At 38.3% G+C, this 24,750-nt stretch overlaps 1 long non-coding RNA gene across 1 annotated transcript in view; it reads left to right on the top strand.

The window, feature by feature from the left end:
* The window catches only part of LOC122229540, a 63,516-nt gene that overhangs the window by 34,997 nt on the left and 3,769 nt on the right, over nucleotides 1–24,750 (top strand). Inside the window, exon 3 of the long non-coding RNA XR_006207035.1 lies at nucleotides 20,910–20,961. This is a non-coding gene — a long non-coding RNA (uncharacterized LOC122229540). The remainder of the gene's footprint in view (nucleotides 1–20,909; nucleotides 20,962–24,750) is intronic.

Raw genomic sequence — 24,750 nt, forward strand, 5'->3', positions numbered from 1 at the left:
ATATATATATATATATATATATATATTTCTAACAGTACAGCATGGTCAAAAAATTTGACAGCCACTGATCTATATAGGCTTCTAGACACTAAGTTAAAAATTAAAAAATCCATTTTATTTGTTTGTTTATTTTTAATGTTTCATTTGAGAGAGAGACAGAGAGCATGAGAGGGGGAAGGGGAGAGAGAGAGAATCCCAAGCACTAGATCTGTCAGCACACAGCCTGATGTGGGGCTCGATCTCATGAACAGTGAGATCATGACCTGAGCTGAAATCAAGACCTGACACTTAACTGACTGAGCCACCCAGGTGCCCCATAAAAAAATCCATTTTAAAAATAGTGGGTGTAGAATGTGATGACATATTCATACTTTGGACCAGAAGGTTCTGCTTTTATGCAGACATTTGACATTATACACTCAGCATAGCTACATTTCAGCCAGCCTCTCAGTGGATAGCAACCAGCTGACCCTGACCACAGCCTGCAATGGATGGCCACATCCCTCTTTGCCTCGTTGAGCCCTGAGTTAATTTGAAGTGAACAGACCTCTCAGAGACACATGTTGATTCCTGTGGCTACAAGGCTCCAGGAAATGTTAGAAGCAGAGGTCTTGTTTACTGAGAGGTGTGTCTTCCTGTTTTTCTACCAGGAGATTTGCTCTCTAACCAAAGGACAAGGCCATCTGAAGAAACAGCTTCTCTCACTGAGGGTGACAGCAAAGGGGAAATGGGAAAGTGAAGAAAAGAGAAATAGGGGCCGAGAGGTGAGATGTAGCAAAAATTCAGGTGAAGGGGGTTAGGGTCATAAAAAAAGAGAAAGACAAAGAGAAAAATAAATGTAGAAGGCAAGTAGCTGGGCCAGCTGAGCCCTGGGTGTAGTAAGAAGCTATCCCTGGCCCATTAGTCTCCTGCAGGATTCACAGCATCAAGAGTGGTGAAACTAAGAGAAAGAAAGGCCGTTCAGCAGGAAACATTAACAAAGACAAGTCCTGGGACAAGACCAAACTGCAATTAGACTTGAACTGACACAGACATGGCCTTCTCTGTTTGTGAACTGTTGCTAACTTATTAGTATTTTAAAAATGAAATTTGTATGTACTTGGTTCATTTAGAAAATGTAAGCTTCACCAGAGCAGGGACTTTGCCCACCTCATCTCCTAGGTCAGCACCAGTGTCATGGTAAGGGCACAATAAAGATTTGTAAAAAAAAAAAAAAAATGTTAATTGATCAGCTGGTAAGTGATATTTAAGATTACTTGGAATAATAATAACAATAGTGATTACTAAAATGTATGTACTGCTTAATGGTTTAGAAATCAATTTCATGTTATCATCTCATTTAGTCCTCACACAGTCCCATCAAGTATCACCATTAGCATCCTTATTTTAAAGATGAGGACATGGGGTACCTGGGTGGCTCAGTTGGTTAAGCGTCCAACTCTTGATTTTGGCTCAGGTCATGATTTCATAGTTCATGACAGTGCAGAGCCTGCTTGGGATTCTCTCTCTCCCTCTCTCTCTGCTCCTTCCCTGCACACGTGATCTCTTTCTCCCCCAAAATAAACAAACAAACAAACTTAAAAAAATAAAAATGAGAACACTAATTTGATGTCACTTATTGATAAGTGTCTGGGATTTTAATCTGCACTCCCTAGTGCCAAAGCCAATAGAGCACATTGTGTCTTGTGGAATGTTGTACATTTAATATAAATGCCTGTAAATCTAAGTAGCCATATCCAGAGTAGGTGTGTGTATCAGCTTGGGTCCTTCAGGAAACGCTGATGGAATTGGGTGTGTGTGAAGAGGACGGAGTACCACTTGTGAAAGATAAAGGGGGAAGGAGCAGAGTAGGGCAGGGATGCTGGAATGGCACTTGTGAAAGGAAAGGCAGAAAGAAGCAGAATCAAGTTAGGAATGTCTCAGACAGATGATATAATGACACAAATCTTATGAAGACTTAGCCAATACTACATGAGTTCCAGAACAGAGATTGCCTGTAGTGGAGCCCTGCATTGGCTATAAATGGCCAGGATGTAACCTCCCTATCTCCACCATGCTCAATGTCTGGGTCTGCCTAGACATGCACATGGCCTTGGCTTGAAAGTTGAGGTGAGTTGTGCAGGAACTGTATTGGATGTTGTCAGCTAATTGCACTTCTTACAGCTGAATTGCAAGCTCTTTCTTAAGAGAGAGGAAATGGTACACCCCCATGGCCAGCACAGTGTATATTAAATTTTTCTTAATTGGAATTTCTTTACAATTCCAACTTAAGTACCCTAGGTGGATATTGTTTTATTTAGGATACCTTCACTTTCTAGTTAGTAAACTATAGCCCACATAAGGACTATGAATGTCCCAGCTTGAAATGCTAAATTCCTATCAACAGGATTAAGAGAAGAGAAAGGATGGTAGTAGGTTGAGCAATTAAAATTTGATACCCTGGATCAGATCAACTATTAGAAAATACAGGTGCTGCCAGCCCATTTTTCACATTCATGGAAGACTTAGCCGATTGATCACAACACTCTTCCTCATGAGTTGTGTTGTCTGCCTCAAAATTATTCTCAGCATAGTGATCCAGACAGCCACTACCAATCTATCAATGTTGGTGCCTGAGATGAAACCAATTTATCATCCCAGCACTAGGTAATAGGGGCAAATATAGGTCTTTGAGCAGGTGTGTGTGCACAAATGTGTGTGTGAGTGCTAGCAAGAGCATGGAGGTAAGGGAGACATAATGAAAATGAACACTTGGACTTGTTTATCCTTTAAGGGAGTTATGCTCCAAATTTTTTATTTATAAGTCAGAACATTCCCCTCACCCAAAAGCAATGTTACAAATAAGAATTATACACAAAAGTCAACACCTAAATTCCTACTTGCTTGTACATAAGCATTAGTGAAAATGCTTTTGAATCCTAACACAAAACAACACCCATTGGCCTTAATAAATAGGGGTTATTTTTTTCTTGCATAATAAGAAATTTGTAGGTAGGCAACTGCCAGCATAGGTTCAGGGTTTTAACAATGCATCCCCATAATCCTGTTGCTATTTTCCTCATGGTTCCAGAATGGCTGTTGTAATTACAAGCATGTCATCAATGCCAGGGGAATGTGGAAATGGGGTACCCCCATTCAGCAGGAAAGTAAAGCTATTTAAGTAGCCTCCCCCAGAAGACTTCCATTTTCATCTCATGGGCAGACAAGATCATGTGCCTATCTCCAGCTTTAAGAAAAATGAAGAAAGCACATACTTCATTTTCCAACCTCTATGGTGGGAGGCAGCAGGGAAAAAGGGATTAGGAGCGGTTCTTGAACAGGTAGCCAGTAGTCAATGGCATTTATATTTAAAGGTTAGAAGTAATCATATTTTAGAGGTTAAAGTGATGCTCAGATGTTTTTGAGCAAAGGTGAAAATACTCTGTGTTCATTCTTCTGCTTTTTCCCACTTTCCAATAAAAAAAAAAACTTCATAAAAATAATAATGTGTCTCTTTACAAGTACTTTTGTTGAGTAAGGGTCGATTCTACATATAACAGCTTTAGCAAAATAAATTCTTATTTTGAGCTTCTGTGGACCTATGTCTTAAAATCTAGTCATTGGATAATTTTGACCCAAGATACTGTTAACACATTAGCACTCACGATAGGATTAACCCAACAACTCACCACAAACTAAAATGAGAATTCTAAAATTAAATGGACAATGAATTATACTTAAAGGTGCAAATGTCAGAAGTTGAAATCTCTAGGCTTCCCATGATTAACAACACTCAAAATGTACAGCATATTTACTACAAATTCCAGAAGTTCCAAACTATCTCTATGTCTTTAAGTAGGTCACATGCCAAAGTGACAATCCTTTGGTGCTATTCAGGCTTCTTATTAGAATAGAGAATTAAGTCCTTGGTAAACTCTAATAATGTGTTAATTTTAGATCATGATACCATATTTTAGTAACATACTTTGTGGGTTGCTAGAAAGTTTGTCTCATCATATGTAAAAAAAGATAATCTAGGGTGTTGAACACCATTTGCTTCTAGGAGCTAAAGGAGGGAAATTTGGGGAATTAGTTTTTGGTCCATCTATAGGATAGAATGTTCAACCATATTATAAAGAATTAAGATGAAGTAGAAGAGAACTCTGGTTTGAAGTCAACAGCTGAACTGAATTTTTATTCCACTTCTGACTTCTTAGAGCAAGTCTGTTTAACCTCTCCAAAGCTCACTTTCCTCATCAGTAGACTAGAAATACTAATATAGAAACTCCTCTACTTACAATCAAGTTGTAAGTGAGTCTATTTGTTGAAAAGTCCAAAGTGACTAAGCTTGCAGTCCCAAATGCATTTCCAAGAATAGGAGCATGAATCAGTTTCTTAAAGCTTTTAATTAAGGCTAGTGTTCTTGTTCATACATCTCCTATGTCATGTGGGCCTAGCTAAGCGAATAATGCTTGGCACAAAGAAAGATTGAGTGAGTGACATGTTTTCCCCCAAATCATCCTAATTAGCATCTACTGGAAGTCTCTGGAGGAAGACAATTGCCTTCCTTGGGGGGTCTCCTAGTGTCTGGGGCTGCTTTAGCAGCCCAGCTTCCATTCTCACCACCTCACCCCTTGTGTAGATGGAAAACACATTGGAAGAGGCCAGAGACTAGAGTTTTAGCAGCAGGGCCTCATCTGCTAATCCTTAAACTTCTCTGATGCTTGGCCCCTTCTGGAATTAACATGAGATTCCAACAGTGTCCCTATTCCATTCTCTTGTTGGTATTGCCCATTGGCATAGGAACAGCACTTTTGTACTTTCCATGATTTGTTCTTTGTCCTTCAGAATCATTTCTACTCTTGAATAATTCATTCAATATTCACGTGAAAAATTCTTCCTTTTCTGACCACTTTTAATTTTAAAAAATCTCTTCTGTTTCCATGGTAATTATATATCTTGACAAGGGCGTCTAACACTACCACTGCTCTTGGACTGATTAGACCTGATGTGGTTAATGATGTTTGGAAAAAATGTCTCAAAATAAACACAAAAACAGCAAAATGTATTGATGGCAAAAAGTGCAGTTTTATAATCCAAAAGGCAGCAGCAAACATTATCTGCTGGTACCATGTAGTGTGTTCTCATAGGAGAGCTTTATTTTTATCTGTGAACATCCATAGGTTGAAAGTCTGTAAACAGAGAAGCATCTGTAACTAACCTCCTTTCCTCAGAGGTTTGATGTTTGGATAAAATAAAAGTGAAAGTGTAAAATGTTATTCAGATCTTTGTTATAATTTCTATGAAGCATGCCTCACTTCCACACTTTCATGTTGGAACACCAGGGACAGATCTTTGTCCCACAGCAAAAGTGGGAACTCTAAACTTAATCTCTCTTCATTCCAAACATAAGAGCATGTGTGCATGCATGCACTCACCTACACACACACACAAATGCACACACACACACACACACACAAACACCCCACAATCAGGAGGAGAGATAGAGATCCTGGCTCACAGAGTTCACATGTCTCCCAGCAGGAAAAGGCGTAGAGTGAAAATTCTTAGTTGCTAGTCACTTCTTTTCATTTTCACAAGACCAAACTTCCTGTTGTTTGGAAACAAATCACTTGAGAAATGTTTTGAATTGGATTAAAAAAAGACACAGGTTGAGATTAGGGTTAGAGATTTTTATTATATCCTAGAGTGCCTGTATAACTTGTGCTGCAGTGATGTTTAATTGAAAGCTTTTCTAGAAATAGATAGGAGACTCATTTACTGGCACTTCTAAAATGCTATAGGAATGAGTAATGTAGATGCCAGCACATGTTCATGTAATCAAATAATGAATGACCAATTTTTATGTTGAATTTTAGAATCACGCAGTTATAAACAATTTACATAGAAGGAGGGGTCATAGAGATAACCTTTAGGAAAACAAGATGGATTTTTCCAGCCAAGCTTGTCTTGGCGCACAACTACCTTAGACATATTGTCAGATTTTATGAAGATATTTTTCCTCTCACACTTCACTTTCACTATCTAGAAGCCAAGTTGAAGCATTTTCCGTGATGAGTGGGACTTGCAAGGACTAGTTCGAAAGTAGAGTAGGCTTTTAGCAAAACTTTAATGTAGGGAAAATTATTGGTTTAGCCTGCATCCTGCTTCAGTGTCTTGAGGCTTGTAAGCCCTATCCTCACCCCTAGGCACCCAACTCTATGCAGACGCAAAATTCCCCCACAGAAGCATGCCTTGAGGTAATAAATATTAAAATTGTTAAATTTTAGATGGCTGCAAAAGGAAAATTAAGCCCAGGGCTTCAGTTTGTGGACATTAATCTTTCCTAATGCTCACAGTTTTTATGTTTGTTTTAATCTAAAAGTCTTTTTCTTCTGAATAAGTGGTTTGCATTTTAACAAGAGTAAATAAATGCCTAGTTCAAAAGAGTGGCACCATAGGATTGTTAAAATACCACTTCCTCCAGGAAGTATCTCCAGGCTCCCTCCATCTCCACAGGCTAGATGTTTCCAGTAAGACTCCTAAGCAAGGTGTACTTTTTCTGTCATGGCACTTAGCACCCATTATTGTGATTATTTGTTTGTCTCTCTTGCAGTTCAACTGTGAGCTCTGTGAGTGTATAGACGTATATTCATATACATATACCATTATATGAATTCCTACTACATAGATCTGTGATTAAATACTTGAAGGATCTCAGGGCACCTGGCTGGCTCAGTTGGAAGAACATGCAACTCTTGATCTCAGGGTTGTGGGTTCAAGCCCCTCATTGGGTGTAGACAAACAAAAAATACTTGGAGGACCTCAATAAATACTTGTGGATTGAAGACTGAATGAACAATGCTAAGAATTTCAGACCTCTAGAAAAGTGATAGAGTGAGGGAAGAGGCATGAAATATTTTGGAATTCAGATGGCTTTCATTAATGTCTCCTACTTAGTTATTTTATAATGCTAGAGGACCTTGCTGACAAACCTCTGAAAATGCCACCTAAGGTAACAGGTACAGGTTTCAGTATCCCTTTAAATGCTTTATAAAGCTACTCAGCATTGAATGTAAGTGGTTAAGGAGTATAGTCTTGATCTTCTAGAACCACAGACACCTCTAATATATGGAAATTATACAGAAAGTGTCATGGCATTCTCTATAAATCCTGTGGGAGTCTTCAGTTCTTAGGAGGAAGTGTAACTGTTGGGGAGGAAAATTTTTTCTTTACACTTCAAGATTCTTTTGGCTGGTCTAAGACTTTAAGTGGCATGAAACACATTAACAGGAGAAAATCAAATTTAGTTACATAGCTAGAGGGACTCCAGAAGAATATGAGGCCCACAGCAGTTTGGCAGTTGAGGTTTCTATGCCATTCAGTGATAAGAAGAAGAGAGTAAAGGTTTGGGACTTCAAAGGGAAGAAAGACAATTCACAGGAAAATGGAAAAGAGTAAACAAATGTTTGCTGGGCCATACGGAAATAATGGGACATAGAAATTATTACAGACTTTGCTAAGTTCTTCCCTGTCTACCACCCCTAGTTCATATTATACTATAGGTATCTATGGTGATAGCTCCCTTCCTGGAGCAGGTCCTCTATCTATATTCTTCTAGGCAGTTATGGGAGTGGCAAAAAAGAAAAATTTCTTGAGCCTTCTGTTTCTTAAAAGTGATCAGACTAAATAATCCACATGCCAAAGAGACACATTTTGGGGGTGGCAAATTTTATTCCTCTATAGTCCTGCCTTTGTAACTGGAAGTTCCAAAGTCCAGAAATTAGTTGGTAGATTGTTTCCTCTCATCGAACCAGTCTCTTAGTCCAAACAGTAGGTCAGTCAGTTCAGTTAAACTCATTTCAGGAGGCAGTGATGGAGGTGTGCTCCCAAAGTTAGGCCTATGGTTCAAGTAATCAGGTATTAAATAAGAGACATCTATGTGGAAAATTAAAAAAATTTTTTTTTTAATTTATATGGAAATTTATACAGAAATAAAGCAATGGTTAATGATTAGAGCAAATTATAAACCCAGTTTCTGAGTTCTGAAGATAGCCAGTCAAGAAGATTTATAGATGTTTGGCTTAGAGCATTTTTAGATGAAATGAAGGCAAGCAGTGGCAATCTTATATATTTTCCTGGTTTGCAGTTTTAATGTCTCTGGTAATCTTTCTGAGTGGCCACACAACTGCTATGAACATGCTGCTTTGGTAATTTCTCTGAAGTTTGTATCAAAGCATTCATATTCAGTTTGTGCGGCTTTAGGAAAAGGCAGTTTTAGTTCTCAATGATTGCAAGTCAAAAGGGTGGGAGAAAAATTGAAAATGTTAGTTTAGAGAGTTGTAGCCAGGTATCAGAGGAAACTAGAAGAATTCATAATGTAGTCCAGTTTAAAATGAACAGTATTAGAATTTAATATCCACAAAGGTGTGCTATTGGAACAGCGTTTCCAATACCTCCCACCTCATTCCTACCAAAGGTAGCCAAAACAATACTAATCTGTTTGCAAAATAAGTCTAATTTTACTAAACCTGGCCTGATTATCTGTGTAAGTACAGCAAGGATAGTAATTGATCATTTAGGCTTTTATATTTATTTATTAATTTTTTTTTCCATATAGACTCTTTTAAATCTGCTTTGCTGGAACTTTTTATAAAGAATCTTGAGACTGAACTTTTATCAGCCTCTTGAGTCTAAGAAGCCAAGCCAAATACTTACCATCAGACTTTGCGTGCAATATCTATAGATTTGGGTTAATTCCTTTTGAGGTTCCTGCAGCTGCTAGCAAGTAATCTTTTTATTCACTTGGGAATGCTACTGGAAACTCCGTAGGCAAGGTATCAGGTTCATATTTCCAAGGGGCTGTATTGGCTCCATAAAGTCAACCTTAGTTCCTTAAAGCTGTCTGGTCACGTCTGAGTCTATACCCATCTGTCTCAACTATGACATTCCAGTCAAAGCCTTGGTAATATAACCAGTGTTTCCAATTGTGTCAGTTTGTTCTCAAAGATACACTTTATCAAATTGCTGTAAGTCATAGTTAGCTCAAGAGAAAAAATATGCTTAAATCTAGAAAGCAAAACATTTTAATTTTTTTAATGTTTATTTATTGTTGAGTGTGTGTGTGTGTGTGTGTGTGTGTGTGTGTGTGTGCGTGCATGCGTGCTGGGGAGAGGCAGAGAGAGACAGAACACAGAATCTGAAGGAGGCTCCGGGCTCTGAGCTGTCAGCACAGAGCCTGACATGGGGCTCGAACTCATGAGCTGTGAGATCATGACCTGAGCCAAAGTCAGACACTTAACTGACTGACCCACCCAGGTGCCCTGAAAGCAAAACATTTTTAAAAATCAGCAATAAACATCACCAAAATTGTAATTATTCTTATCAGTTGCATTCAGCCCCATATTATTTTGTTCTGCTGGAATCCAGTTTTTTCCATTAGTTCTGGAAATTCTTATCCACTTTGGTTTTATGGTCTTAAAGTTATCAGAAACCTGTTATTCTACAGGCTTTTCCATGAATTTTTATTACGATGAGCATTTTTGTAGGAATTCTTTTTGTAAAAGCATCTGAATAAATGAATAAATAAAAAAAGCTTAAAGGTAGTATGGTTAAGGGTCTGATTAGAGTTCATTACAATGCAACTGATGAAGAAATTTGGTTATTTCTATGACACAACATTTTAAGATATAACTAGAATTATGATTGATAACATTATACCAGGATATTTAAGAATTTTAAGAATTTTATGCAATTTCTAGAACACTTACATTAATAATATTTACCTATTACAATATAGGCACTTGACACTGCTTCCTATGTAATTTAACATATCAAATACACCTACTCAATATCAAATAAGATATTAGTTTAATATCTAAATCTTTAGTAAGGAGAAAGAACAAATCTTTTATGATTTCTCAGGAACCATCTAAGAAATCCCAAAGTTATTTTGAAGTCAAAAAGACTTCATCTAGATTTTGATTTTTGAGAAGTTTGTCAAAATATCAAAAATGTAAAACGCTTTGTCAAATTGGGTCATAAATCTCTGTGAAACAATACTTAGTTATCCACTTAACCATGATGACAAAGATTTTTTAGGCAAATGCAGAAAGTTAAATGACCATAAAAAGGAAAAATTTAGCTCTTTTAAAATTAAGAAGAGTCATTTTCTTAAATAATCAAGGACCTGATTAAGACAACATGAAGCACAGGACATTATTTTGATAAAACCCAGCATTTTTGTTTTCTAGGCAGATTACTTTAAGAAAAAAGAGAAACCCTTTATAATCTCTTATTATAAAGAGCAGACCAATAGTCCAAGAAAACTTGGTTTTTTTAACAGATAGGAAAACCAAATTCTAATTGTGCACTAACGTACTTTTGATATTAAAACTCATTCTTAAATAAGTTTATTTTTATTTTAGCCAGCTGGACTCTACATTAAAATTCCTTTTCAAAGATCCCATTTCCACAAACCTTGTACAACTTTCTTTTTTACATTAGATTTTGTGCTTTCCTCTTTTCCATAACCAGTTTTACTTTAGGACAAATTTACTTTATTTTCCTTGACAAAAACAACTTCATACCTCATACTTTTCTTCCCAAAGTATATCTACTTTCCTTGTAAATACATTCTACCTCCCATATTATTTCTAGTAGCTTTAACCACATATATTAATTAGAATTATTAATTCTTAGAAACTTTAATATCTAGTGAAAACTAGTAATCAATTGGGAATTGTTATATCAGCATTCTTTATTTTTTTTTCTTCCAAGATTTTACTTAAATTCAAGTTAGTTAACGTATAGTGTAGTATTGGTTTCAAGAGTAGAATTTAGTGATTCATCACTTACATATACACCCAGTGCTCATCACAAGTGCCCTCCTTAATGCCCTACCACCCATTTAGCCCATCCTCACACCCACCTCCCCTCTAGCAACCCTTGTTTTGTTCTCTATCATTAAGAGTCTCTTGGGGTGCCTGGGTGGCTCAGTCGGTTAAGTGCCAGACTTCAGCTCAAGTCATAATCTCACAGTTCGTGGGTTCGAGCCCCATGTCAGGGTCTGTGCTGACAGCCTGGAGCCTGCTTCAGATTCTGTGTCTCTCTCTCTTCCCCTTCTCAGCTCACACTCTGTCTCTCTCTCTCTCAAAAATAAACAAACATTAAAAAAAATAATAATAAAATTAAAAAAAAGAGTCTCTTATAGTTTGGCTAACTTTTTTTATTTTATTTTTCCTTCCCTCTTCCTATGTTCATCTGCTTTGTTTCTTAAGTTCCACGTATGAGTGAAATCATATGGTATTTGTCTTTCTCTGGCTGACTTATTTTGTTTAGCATAATACACTCTAGTTCCATCCATATTGTTGCAAATAGCAAAGTTTCATTCTTTTTGATGGCTGAGTAATATTCTACTGTATTTATATACCACATCTTCTTTATCTATTCATCAATCAATGGACATTTGGGCTCTTTCCATAATTTGGCTATTGTTGATAGTGCTGCTATAAACATTGGGGTGCATGTGCCCCTTTGAATCTGTATTTTTGTATTCTTTGGATAAATATCTAGTAGTGCAATTGCTGGGTCATAGAGTAGTTCTATCTTTAACTTTCTAAAGAACCTCCATAGTGTTCTTCAGAGTGGCTGCACCAGTTTGCATTCCCACCAACAGAGTAAGAGGATTCCCCTTTTTTTGCATCCTTGACACCCTCTATTTCCTGTTGTTAATTTTCACCATTCCGACAGGTGTGAGGTGGTATCTCATTGTGGTTTTCATTTGTATTTCTCTGACGATGAGTGATGTTGAGCATGTTTTCACGTGTCTGTTAGCCATCTGGATGTCTTCTTTGGGGAAGTGTCAGTTCATGTCTTCTGCCTATTTCTTAACTGGATTATTTGTTTTTGGGGTGTTAAATTTGATAAGTTCTCTATAGATTTTGGATGCTAGCCCTGAATCCAATATGTCATTTGCAAATATCTTTTCCCATTCTTTAGGTTTATCAGCATTCTTTAGGTTGGCAAATTTATGAATACATTTCATAATTTCTAGAAACATGCATCTTCATAAAACATATTTGTTAACAGACCCAAATTTATCTTAATTTTTCTGTAATAAGGAAGCCAAAAGTAGATAAACCTATGTTTAGTAGTTAATGTTTCATTATTTTATCTTCTTTGGAGATGATCTAGGTATTCAATAAATTTCCCTCATTTAACTTAACTAAGCAAAATTCTTAAGTTTCAGGTTGTCAAAAAGATTTTGGAAATTATTATTATTATTATTTTTTAATGTTTGTTTTTGACAGAGAGAGCACAAGTGAGGGAGGGGTAGAGAGAAAGGGAGACACCAGCTCCCGCCAGGCTCCCAAGCAGGCTCCAGGCTCTAAGCTATGTGCACAGAGCCCGACACAGGGCTCAAACCCATGGCCTGCAAGGTCATGACTTGAGCCGAAGTCAGCTGCTTAACCTACTGAGTCACCCAGGCTCCCTGGAAATTATTTTTAAGTACACATACTGTAAAACATAATTTTTGCTAAAAAGTTCACCTGCAAACTCTTATCTCACATCTCTCTAAATCATTTGCTCCCAAAAATTATGTTTAGATTACCCATGAAACCTTTATGAGACATTGGACAAAATCAGCCATCATTCTAAGTTATTTTTTGCTGACAAATTTTACAACAGAGATAACAAACTTATTTGACTAATAGACACAAGTAGAATAAAAAGTTGTATGTCTCTATTATAGTGAATGGTGATAACTCTAAGACATGCCTATTTTAACAAAACTAACAACCTTAAGTTGGCTTTCATACTGAATATTTTTCTGAACCGTATAAACCTGAAATTCATTTGGATTAAATTTCTATTTTATTTTTGAGAATTTTTATGAATACTAAATTTATATAAGTGTTTAATTTTCTTTAAGCCAGTTAAATAGAGAGGTCTTTTACAAATTAATTTTGGTAATGCCATCTAGAAGTAGAAAAACACTGTATTTTTAATATATAGACATAGACATACATATAGACAAGCACAGAGATTTTATAGTTCTATTATTATTATTATTATTATTACATTTAGAGAGAGAGAGAGTGCACATGAGCTGGGGAGAAGGGAAAAGAGAGAGAGAGAGAGCGAGAGAGAGCGAGAGAGAATCTCAAGCAGGCTCCATGCTCAGTGTGGAGCATGACCTGAGCCAAAATCAAGAGTTGGACGCTTAACTGAATGAGCCACCTAGGCTCCCTGTTATTGTTTCTGTGTTGAAACAATATAGAATTACTAGTTTCTAAATAATAGTTGGGATAATTTACGTTACTCACTAAAATGGTTAAAATCTTTTACTATTTGTAGAGAAGACTTTTAAGATTTGTATTTGTCCCTGTAAGTAATCTTAAGGAGGCTATGGTCTAGAGTTTGGGAAAGAGAGCCCTTTTCGTAGTTTGTATTTTTAAAAAAACTCCTTTTCTTTTCTTTTCCTTTAGTCTTAGGTAAGTGTGGACATTGTTTTAGATACCTCCTGGAGTGTTACATTTCAAAGACATGGTAAGATTTATTTTTTCAAGAGACTGAAAAAGAATACAAGTTCCTCCAAGAAGGACTTTGGTTTCCTAAGGCCAATAATTGACAAACCTTTTGAGATGAATTGGTGAGGTTTTAGAATTGGTAAAAAGGCATGGATGGACTTTGGATTGCCTATAGAGTTGATTTGTTTTTTTGTTTTTTTTTTTTAGTTTTGCAAACATTTGTAAGATAAGGACAGTTGCTTTTATTATTTTTCTTTTCTTCTTTTTTTTTTTTTTTTTTTTTTTTTTTTTTTACAATACTTGCAAATGTCTGAAGGCAAATAGGAGGGGATCTGAGTGGACTTTGATTTTTGTTCTATGTCAAATTTCTGTTCTTTCATCTTATTAAGTGGGTCCGTAAGGCTAGCCATTATACCAATAAGACAATTGTTTAGGATGGGAGCTCTCCAAAACTTTTTCTTTCAAATACAGTCAACTGAAGAGATCCATTGTCTGGCCATTGATGAGAAGAATCTTATATTAATCTCAATAGTGACTTAAACCACTAAGCCTGTTTATGGCTTGACCATGGATGTAAGACATGTCCCCAAAGGAGAGTGAAAAACAAAAACAAACAGTCCTCAGAAGATCCAGAAAGTTTGCTCCTAAATTTAGCCTAAGAAAGATCTAGCCACAAATGGAGTGACACTCAGATTTCTGTCCAGCCTTATCTAGCTGCAAATAAAGTGCAACCCACATTTCTGTCTGGCCAAATTAGTGACAATGAAGGTTGAAATGGAAAAGGACCTTTATGAACTGGATCCCCTTATGACAAATTCCCCTGAGACTGGCACATTTGGACAAAAAGAATGCTGGCTATTGGATCCACAATCTATTGGGCTGCCTGCCAGATGCATGCCAGTATAAACATCCTCTAGATGGCAGATACCAGAGAGAATATTCTCACTGGTCATAAAACTAAGCTCTCAATACATAGAAAAAGATGAGTGGAAAACTTAATCAGAACTGTGGTTCACCATTTCTTGTGACAAATGACACAAAAAACAGAGACAAAAACAACAACAACAACAACAATAACAACGGGGCACCTGGGTGGCTCAGTCAGTTAGTGGCTGACTTCGGCTCAGGTCATGATCTCGCGGTCTGTGAGTTCGAGCCCCGCGTCGGGCTCTGTGCTGACAGCTCAGAGCCTGGATGGAGCCTGTTTCAGATTCTGTGTCTCCCTCTCTCTGACCCTCTCCCGTTCATGCTCTGTCTCTCTCTGTCTCAAAAATAAATAAACGTTAAAAAAAAAAAAACAATAACAACAACAACAACAAACAGTGACCATCTCTGGGAGGAAAAGGATCATTAGAAAATAACAATACTCATAAAAAATTTTTGCCAAAGTCACTATACCCAAGGAAATAGTTCCATAAATATTTTCTCCTAATCTAAATTAGATAAAGAAAAGGACTCTCACTACTCTTGCTTCCATTAGACCCTGCAGGCACAGATCGGGAGACTGGTGTGGTAAGAATCTTACCTTCTGCTGGCCTTTTTGTTAGAAGTTCCAGAATCTCTCAGCTGCAGCAGTCGTGGAGTGAGCAGCATTCAGTCAGTTAAAGTTTATCCTGTTGACTACACCAACTGTTGGGGAGGAAGAATTTTTATCTACCCTTCAAGATTCTTTTGGCTGGTCTAAAAATTAAATTGACATGAGACAATTAAATTGACATGAGATGAACAAGAGAAAATCAAACTTAATTACATATGGCTGGTGGCTCCATAAGAATATGAAGGCCACAGGCAGTCAGGCAATTGAGGCTTATATGGCATCTAGAGCTAAGGAGGGGGAAGTGGGGGAAGAGGGGGAAGGGAGCCGGGACAATTCACAGAAAAGAATAAAGACAATTGACAGGAAGAGTAAATGTTTGGTAAACAAATGTTTGCTGGGTTATACAGAAGCAATGGAACACAAGAAGGAATTTTAGCAAACTGACTTTGCTAGTTTCCTCCCTGTCTTCCACCCCTAGTTTATATTATACTGTAGTTATCTATGGTGATAACTCCCTTCCTGGAGCAGGTCCTCTATATTCTTTCAGGCAGTTAAGGGAGTAGCAAAAAAGAAAAACTTCTTGAGCCCATGTCTTAAAAATAATCAGCCTAAAATAATTTTCATGCTAAGGAGACATATTTTGGGGTGGCAAATTTTGTTCCCCTACATAAATTGTATCAGAACTACACTGTACATAATTATGTATATGTATATGTAGTTTATCAATGCAACTGTAGATCTTAGTAATGTGGCATTCAGTAATTTTTAGTTCCTTTTTTTCTTTCTCCTTTCCCTTTTTCTCTTCCCCTCCCTCTCCTTCTCCCTCCTCCTGTTTCTTTTGGCTTTATGATATTTCAAGTTAAAAAACCTCTTTTGATGCTGTTATAGGTAAATATATGTAGACCAAGTGGACCAATACATAAGTTAATACATGAAGTGGCCAAAGCCCAGTAAAAGTGTCTAACTTCTAGGAGTTTATTTCAATCCAAATGTGTTACATGTTTTATTTACACACACACACACACACACACACACACACACACACACACACACACATTTAATTCCCCCAACATCCCTACTCTATAATAATTTTACTGCTATTTTTTGGATGAGTAAAGAAATTCAGGTAAGTTAGGTAGCTTGGCCAATGAAAACTAAAATGTGGAGCATGAATTTAAAGCTAAACTGTCTGGCTCCAAAGCCTATAGTCTTTTCCCTGCATATCTTGGGAAATAATAGGTACAAAGTAGGATGAAATCAGTGTTGTAATTATTGTTTAGCTTAAAGATGTAATGTCCTCATTCATAATGGAGTACACATCCCTACTCTGGAAGAGGAGATTGTTTTAAGGCTACAAGATACTGAGGAGGACTCAGAAGGGATCCATGCACAGATTTGAAAACCCAGTTGCTTCATGGTTTTCTTTTTTCTTTGGCTGCCAAGTGGATACAATGACCACATTCCTGGCATGAAGATTTCATCCATACTGGGTATTCCTGAATTGGTGCCTGAGGCTCCAAGGCTTAGGTGGGTTTTTCTAGGATGCTGCCTACCTTACATACTTCCACAGGGTACCTGCCCAGGTGAACAGCATGCCGATGATGGCAGCCAGACTATTGCTCTATTTCTCCATATTTTACTTACAATATGACTTGGTACAGGGTCAGAATGTTGATATATTTTAATATGCTCATATGCCAAATCACAGTGTTTGTATTTGCAACTCTGAGAATTAATGGAGAGAATAAATAAAGTTAGAATTCATATTCCATGAAGTACTTTGAGCTTCACTAAAAGGGGAGATGTACAAGACATTACATTTAGAAATTGTTTAGGAGCAGCAAATGGAAAGAAGCAACACTTTGCTTTAAAAAAAAACAACACATCCCAACCCCTTCATTATGTGCAGCACACAATTTAACAGGTGTGTGATTTATTCATTTATTCACAGACTCATGGACTAACCATTCCATCACAGCACTATTGTCTGTGAAGCAAAACACATTTACAACAAACTGTATCAGCTTATTCAGAGTGACTGAATTAGCTGATCTCCAGAAATCCTTCACTGCCAGTTGAAAAAAGGGTTAATAATCACCAAAATGGTAAACATGAATAATTAAACTTTACCTCATTAAAGTCCTTTCTATCCTTGGATTTCTGGGTCATCTATAACCAGTGCTTGTTATGAAAGGAAAACAATTGTGTATTATTTGCATTGGAGAAGTAATGAAATATAATAGTTTCTCCACATGGATCTAGAATATCAGTGGCCCTCTTGGGAAAGGTGCTATATAGTCTGCCCCTTCCTGCTTCCTTAGTTCTTCTCTTGAGAAGAAGATGGTTTTCCTGATTGATGAATGTAGGGACAGCATGCCATCTATTTGGCCACATTTCTTTATTGGGCAAATTTAAATGTTGTGTCATTTGTTCTTTTTCTCTTGGTCTCTCTGACTCAATGCTCCTAGGAGCTGCATGTGCCTATCTCAAGTATCCACATGGTTAGCTTATCACTGGTGGGTCCAGCCAAGACTCTTGTTCTTGCCTCTCCACTTGTGGCTGGATAAGAAGCTATTGTCCAGTGGGTGTCCAGGTGTAGACCTGGAGCAGAGAACTAGTAGGTTGGAGCTGCACTTTCTGCAAAGTGTAACAAAGTGCCCTGTGTTCTTTGGCCCATAACATAAAGCTGATACTGTGCTTGGATTGTGCAGTGTTATTCAATCTGGCTTTACTGCTGGTAAAGCTGATAACTGTGCTATGATCCTCCACTTGCTCCTTTTGCCAGGTTCTTAACTGAGTGGAAATAGAAGGTGAGGATTGAATGAGTGATTTTTACCCTGCTCTGAAACTCCAGTAAAAACCAAAGATTCCTGAAGAGAGTCAGGGCAGCAAGAGGGAGCTGAGAGGGTGGGGGGAGGATGAGGAAGAGAGATTATTGTTGAAGTGTATGTATGCCTATGGATGTGTGTGGAGAGATAGTTACTTTTCACTTTCTGCCTGACTTTAATACATTATAATGCCCTCATTAAAATAGTTTAAAAGCCGCATTCAAAAATGATCCCTGGGACTGTAATGCTGAAAACACCATGGGAGATATGCAATCAATAAGTAAACAGTGTCAGCCTGAGACCTTTCAGAACAACATTCCTACTCAGGAAAAAAAATTAAGGTAGATTTAGCCTATTTAAATATTTCCCAAGATATTTGTTAAATTTTAGTAATGGTGTTTCTTCCTTTGAATAAGCTTACATGGTTGTCTTTGAGATTAGCCTGGGCTAGAGACCATTTGATATTCAACCTGTGACTATTGTAGTATTGAGGCTGGACCAAAAGAAATTTATACTCAATCAAATGATTTTCACTTACTGAGACAAATTCACTTTTTTGCTTTCTTCAGCAATTCATCAATCTAATGGGAGAAATGGAAGCTATCATAATAATGAGAATAGACTTACAGGAGCATGAGCCAATATCAATACTTTAATAATGCAAATTCTATTGCTATATATTTGGTGTCAATCCAAATTTGCTTTTAATTAAGTTTTCTTGCCATTGTATGCTCCTCTCTCTCTCTTACTTTCTCTCTTCTCACCCCCAGGCCCCCTCCACATGCACCCCACATATACATATATACCTTTCCTCATAACACAGGTGTCACATTTGACCGGATCCTATTGTCACTGGACAACGTTGATAATGACACTGATGACACCACTATTACCACTGTCATTATCATCATATCGAAGAACATTTTGAGAACATTTTGAATATAGCTGTCTGATGTCTGATATATTATATCCTCAAACAATAACACTAATCAAGAATACCAAAGAATATGTATTTTTAAGAGTAATGTAACATAATGTGTAAGCATCAAAATTTCATACTGTGTCATGACTCAACTTATATAATGTAGGATACTCTTAAACACTTGAACAAGAAGGGCTATTAAATTCTGTTATTTTATTGTTTATATTTAGGACAATTTAAAATATTTTTATGGTAGGTGATTTTGAGCAGCAGACATCTATCTACTTTAAGAATCTTATGAAATACTGGGGCTTCTCCCATCCTGCTCATCTACCCTTAATAGGATGCTCTGGGCATCCCATGGTTAGCAGCCATTTCCCAGCCCCTAACTCCCTGGTTTCTGACCTGCCGCAGGCCTATTTCCAGCTTGTTCCTGACTCTGCATTATTATCTCCCTCTATTTTTAGACCTTTTAAGGCCTTTGACTTTGGGCTCCTTTCAAGGATTCTGGGCTCCTTTTCTAGTCACTTTGAAAAGGTTAACCCATCCTAGCAACTTCCACATGGGGCTGCTGACTTAGTTTCTCTGGTGGGTAGATTTGGACAGCACAGTTTCTGACCATGAATTGGTTGTTCTTCATCCTTCTTTATCCCAGCCATTAAGCATTGGATTTCATCAAGGCTTAGTTCTAGGTCCTACTTACTAACTCTGTGTGCTCTCTGGAAGAACTAAAGTCCACATTTAATGACTGGTTAATAGAATAGTTACTAGATTCTGAGAACCATATTAAGAGTTTTAAATCCATCCTGCCACTTAATACTCCCAATGGTGTTATAAAATAGGGAATATTATTGTCTCTGTTTTATAGAATATGAGAATTTGGGTTAGAGTATTTGAGTAATTTCTTCATGATTGCACAGCTAAAAGTGACAAAGCTGGGTTGCAAATCAAGACAGTTTTACTCCAACACCCCTGTTCTCAACCACTATGCTATATTGCCATTGGTTTATATGGAATTGCTGAGAGATCTCATCCACGCTTGTAAGTTCACTTGTCACCAAAGTATGGATGGACTGCTAAACCTCAGTTGCCTACTCAAGGTCTCCACTTGGATGTCTCAAAAGCACTTCAAACTAAATACATCCTAAAGGTACCTCAATTGTGGTTGACCCTTGAATAACAGGAGTTAAGGGTGCAGACCCCTGTGCAGTTGAAAATGTGCATATGACTTTTGACTCCCCCCAAATTTAACTGCTAACAGCCTACTGTTGACCAGAAGCCTTACTGATAAATATGAACAGTTAGCATATTTTATATGTTGTATGTATTATGTACTGCATTCTTACAATAAAGTAAGCTAAAGGGAAAAAATGTTATTAAGAAAAATCATAAGAAACAGAAAATACATTTATAGTACCATATTTTTTAAACAAAATCCACATGTAAGTGGGCCTGTGCAGTTCAAATTCATGTTGTGTAAGAGCCAACTGCATTTGCCCCTCCAAACCCAGTCCTCTTAAATGCACCCTCCCTCCATCAGTGAAGGACACAATCCTGCATTTAGTGGTACAAATCAGGCACCTGGGCATCATCCTTGACTCATCCCTTTCTTTCCTTCAACAGTGTCCCATCCATTATTAAGTCTTGTCACTGATATCTCTGAGATGAGTTTCAAAACCATCCTCTTCTCTCAGTCTCCACAGCCACCTCATTTGCCCAAGCCATTGTTATGTCTTAACTAACCTAGTGCCATAGAACCCTGACTGGTCCCACATCCAGCTTTAGCCCTCTTCATCTGCTCTTGACATTGCAGTCTAAGTTGACAACACCATCACCTGCCTAAATGCTTCCGTGGTTCTCATTTTTCATAGCTAAAGAACTATCTACTTAGCAAGACCAGCAAGGTGCTGCAAAGTCTGGTCTGTGTCTGAAGTTCCAGACTCATGTTAATCTTCTTCTCTTCACTCTTTGTATCAGGCATACTTGCCTTCTTTCATTTGGACATTTTTGGTCCACTTCAGGGTCTTTGCACATGTTATTCCCTCTGTCTGAAATGCTCCCACTCTCCCCCACCAAGTCTGGTTAACTTTTATGCATTCTTCTCTTCTTAGGTCACATGTCAATTCTCCAGAGACACCTTCCTGGCCCTTCTTCCCAGACTAGGTGAGCTTCTCCTGTAATATGCCCTTATAACACCACAAGGCTCATTATCAGGACATTTAATGCAGTTTGTAGTTATGCTTTTGTTTATGTAACTATTTGCTCAATGATTCTCTTCTCTAGTGGAATAGAAACCCCATAAGGGCAGGAACCAAGTCAGTTTTTGCTTAGCATTGTATCTCCTGCAGTCATTGATAACTATTCATTGAATGAATAAGATGAATGATTCTGAAAACACAAAGGAATTAATTTTAAATGTAACAGATTAAATAGTAAGAACTAAATCTTTATTGAGTGATAGGTCATATATTAAATTTTAAGGTAAAATTTTTTTGACTCAAGACTTCCCTCTTCTATTGTAAACTTCTTAACACACTCTGAATATCTCAATGTATAATCCTTTTAATTTTCTCAGTAGCCAATAACAAAAGGGTATGATCTGGTCTTGAAACCCATCCTGGGTCTTGAAACTAGGCCCCACTGCAGTGCGAGGCAGCCAGAGCCTGCTGCCCTGGGATATTGGCCTGGCTGCTCCCCTTCCCACCATACTTACCACACTCCCTTGCATCTATGACCTTCTGGTCTTCCCAGCTACCTTGCCTTCAAGTCAGAGCCTATCACTGACGCTTGCTTGAGGCAATTCTTCAGACTTTTTTTGCTTCACCCTTGGATTTTGTATCCCTACAGCTTCAGCAGGACTGGTGAGTGGGGAGTGGGGTGGTGATGCTGATGGCTGAGCTGATTCCTAGTCCCTGGCAAGAGCAGAGTTTATGTAGCTCTGATTTGGAATCCAAACTACCTAGAAGAAAGAACAGGGAGTGGGGGAGCTGTGTGGAAGGATGAGATGCTAGTATTATTTCCAGTGTGTTTTGGGGAAGTGATTAAATGCCAGACCTACTTACTCTGAATTTCTGAAACTGGCCCAGAAATCTGCATTTTAATATGCAGCCCAAATAATTCTGATGCATGTGGTCCCTGTATAGCACTTTGAAAAAAGCACTGCCATAGAGACATAATTTATTAAGAGCAATGTTAACACTTTCAAAAGGCCCCCTATATTCTATGCTGTACTGAGTTGCTTGGAACAAAATACACACATGCTATCATGTAGGCTGACCCTCTGGTCCCTTCAATTAAAGTATATTAATGGATATCATTGTGTTTTTATGCTAAGAAGCATAGAGGGACAGTTACCTGTTTTTCTTTGTGAATTCCAGGAACATCTGTTGCCTAACACCTGGCGGTGTCTGTAACAGGTGTATGCTCAAGATAGCAGTGATAAAAAATCATATGATTTTGGCCCAGATCACAATTTGCAGCCTGTCATTCCTGCCAAATGGGTCAGTTGAGATGGAAACCACAGCTGTGTGTTAATAATTTAGGGGAAGTGTCACCATTTAAAAGAAAGAGTATAAGAATATGGAATAACTTGGGGAATGAGAGAGAAAATTTTCAACTGCTCAGGAACTTAATTTTCTTTCTTGCCCTCTCATCCCCTCCTTACTCATCCCCCCAAAGCATTAACTACTTTTAAGACTTTATGACAGAGGTGAAAATTAGGAAGTTGTTTGAACAAAAGAAAACAGTTCTGTAAATGGTGGAGACCTCATTTGGGAGGCCCTCAGATTGTCTGGTTCAAATCCTTCATTATGCAGACGAGGAAATGGAGGCCCAGGAATATTATGTGATTGAGCCAGGTGACAGGCTATATTATCTTTTATCTGTCTGGAACCCAAAGCACAGCTAGAGTCCAGGTGTCAGATGTAGTTCATTATTCTTCCCATACTACCACAACATGTTAGCTCAGAGTTCTAGGGAAGGGAAGTGACTAATGATATTCCCTCTGCCACAGTGGAAGTTGTATGACAGCAGGCACTTTGCCTATCTTTTCCTCTGCTGTAACCTCAGCATTAAAGTTCTTCAAGGCACTTTGTGAGTACTTGGTAAGGCCTAGTAGCTTCTACTTTTTGTTTCTGGGAAACCTAAGGTGCCTGGAAGAAATTCGGCTATTCTGATGGAGAGACCATATGGAGAGATCATGTGCACTCTTGAAACCTATGAAAAAGACTTATTTGGAAATAGGGTTTTTGCAGATGTCATCAAGTTAAAATGAGGTCACACTAGATTGGATGCAACATAAATCCAATGGCTGGCATCCTTATAAGAGGACCATGGGAAAAACACACACAGGAAGAAAGAAAGCTGTGTGATGACAGGGGCAGAGATTGTGGTGATTCAGCTGCAATCCAAGGAATGTCAAGGATTGGCAGCAATTTCCAGAATCCAGGAGAAGTGAAGAAGAATTCTTCCCTAGAGCCTTCAGTAGGACCATGGCTGCACCGATACCTTGATTTTGAGTTTCTAGCCTCTGGAACTGTAAGAGAATAAATATCTGTTGTTGTAAGCTACCCATTTGTGGTACTTTGTTATGGCAGCCCTAGGACACTAATACAAGAAGAGAGGTCTTGAAACTACATGGGGAGAGAATGAGTCTCACTATCCAGCGTTCTGCTGAATCCTTCCATTCAGTCTAGCCCTAGCTGCCATTGACCACAACCACATGAGAGACTCCAAGTAAGACAAGAAGTTCTGCCAAGGGGTCTCAGACACATTCATGTCGATGGCATGGGACATCTTGGACATTCCAGCCCCATAGAGCATCCAGATAACTGCAGCCCCAGCTGCTGCCATGTGGAATAGAAGAACCACCCCGCTGGGCCCGGTCAACCCACCAAATTGTGAGATAATAAAATGGTTGTTTTAGCTGTGACATTGTGGGATGGTTTTCTACATAGCACTAGATGACCAAATATATGAGCTTCCTAGAAACAGACTCTGAGATAATGAAGTGATTTATTAGGATGTTTTCCCAGGAAACAAATGGTGGTGGCATGGGCAAGTGAGGCAGTAGAGGAAGACAACCAAGCAAGGATGTGACATCAAGCGAAGTCCCATGGAGGTTAAGTGTGATCTAATCCTGCCAGGAGCTCTGGATATGGTGTAATTCATAACTCAGTATTGTCCCCATCAGGGTCCTAGATACTGGAGTACCAAAACTCCCTTACCCTTCAGTCACTGGTTGAGAGCTTTCCTGGGGATATGTAAACTGTCAGTCACTTCTGGTTCTCAGGAGGAGCAGGTCAGGGGATGGATGTTAGCAGCCTGAGGGCGGCTCTCCAGCAAGGATACACTAGTGCTGGCCTTCGGGAACAAAGGTGCGCACAGAAATAGTGTGTGGAATGGTTAAAAGCAGGGTGACCAGTGTATCCCCGTTTGCCAGGGACTGTCTTTATTTAAAATGGAAAGTCCTGGGCACCTGGGTGGCTCAGTTGGTTGAGTGTCCGACTTCAGCTCAGGTCATGATTTCATGGTTTGTGGGTTTGTGCCCCGCAAAGGGCTCTCTTCTGTCAGTCCAAAGCCTGCTTCAGATCCTCTGTCCCCTTCTCTCTGCCCTTCCTCCACTCACGTTCTCTCTCTATCTGTCTCTCAAAAATGAATAAACATTCAAAAATATAAAATGGTAAGTCCCACATCTGAGAAATCCCCAGTCCTAGGCAAACCACACAGTTGGTCACCCTAGAAAGAGATTATGGGATGCATGAGCAGAGCCTGATGCTTCTCCCCCGGTAAATGCATGAATATCCCCAGCTGGGTAAGTGGGGCCTGCAGGATTCATTGGAGGCATCTTCGCCAGGAATGCTGGAGGTCAACTAGCTGCCAAGGACCCTTTTAATGTTAAGAACCTGTGACCTATAACAGGTATAAATTGTTTCAAACTTTTTTACACACTGC

Source organism: Panthera leo, chromosome C2 (assembly GCF_018350215.1).
Source record: "Panthera leo isolate Ple1 chromosome C2, P.leo_Ple1_pat1.1, whole genome shotgun sequence".
Classification (NCBI taxonomy): Eukaryota; Metazoa; Chordata; class Mammalia; order Carnivora; family Felidae; genus Panthera; species Panthera leo.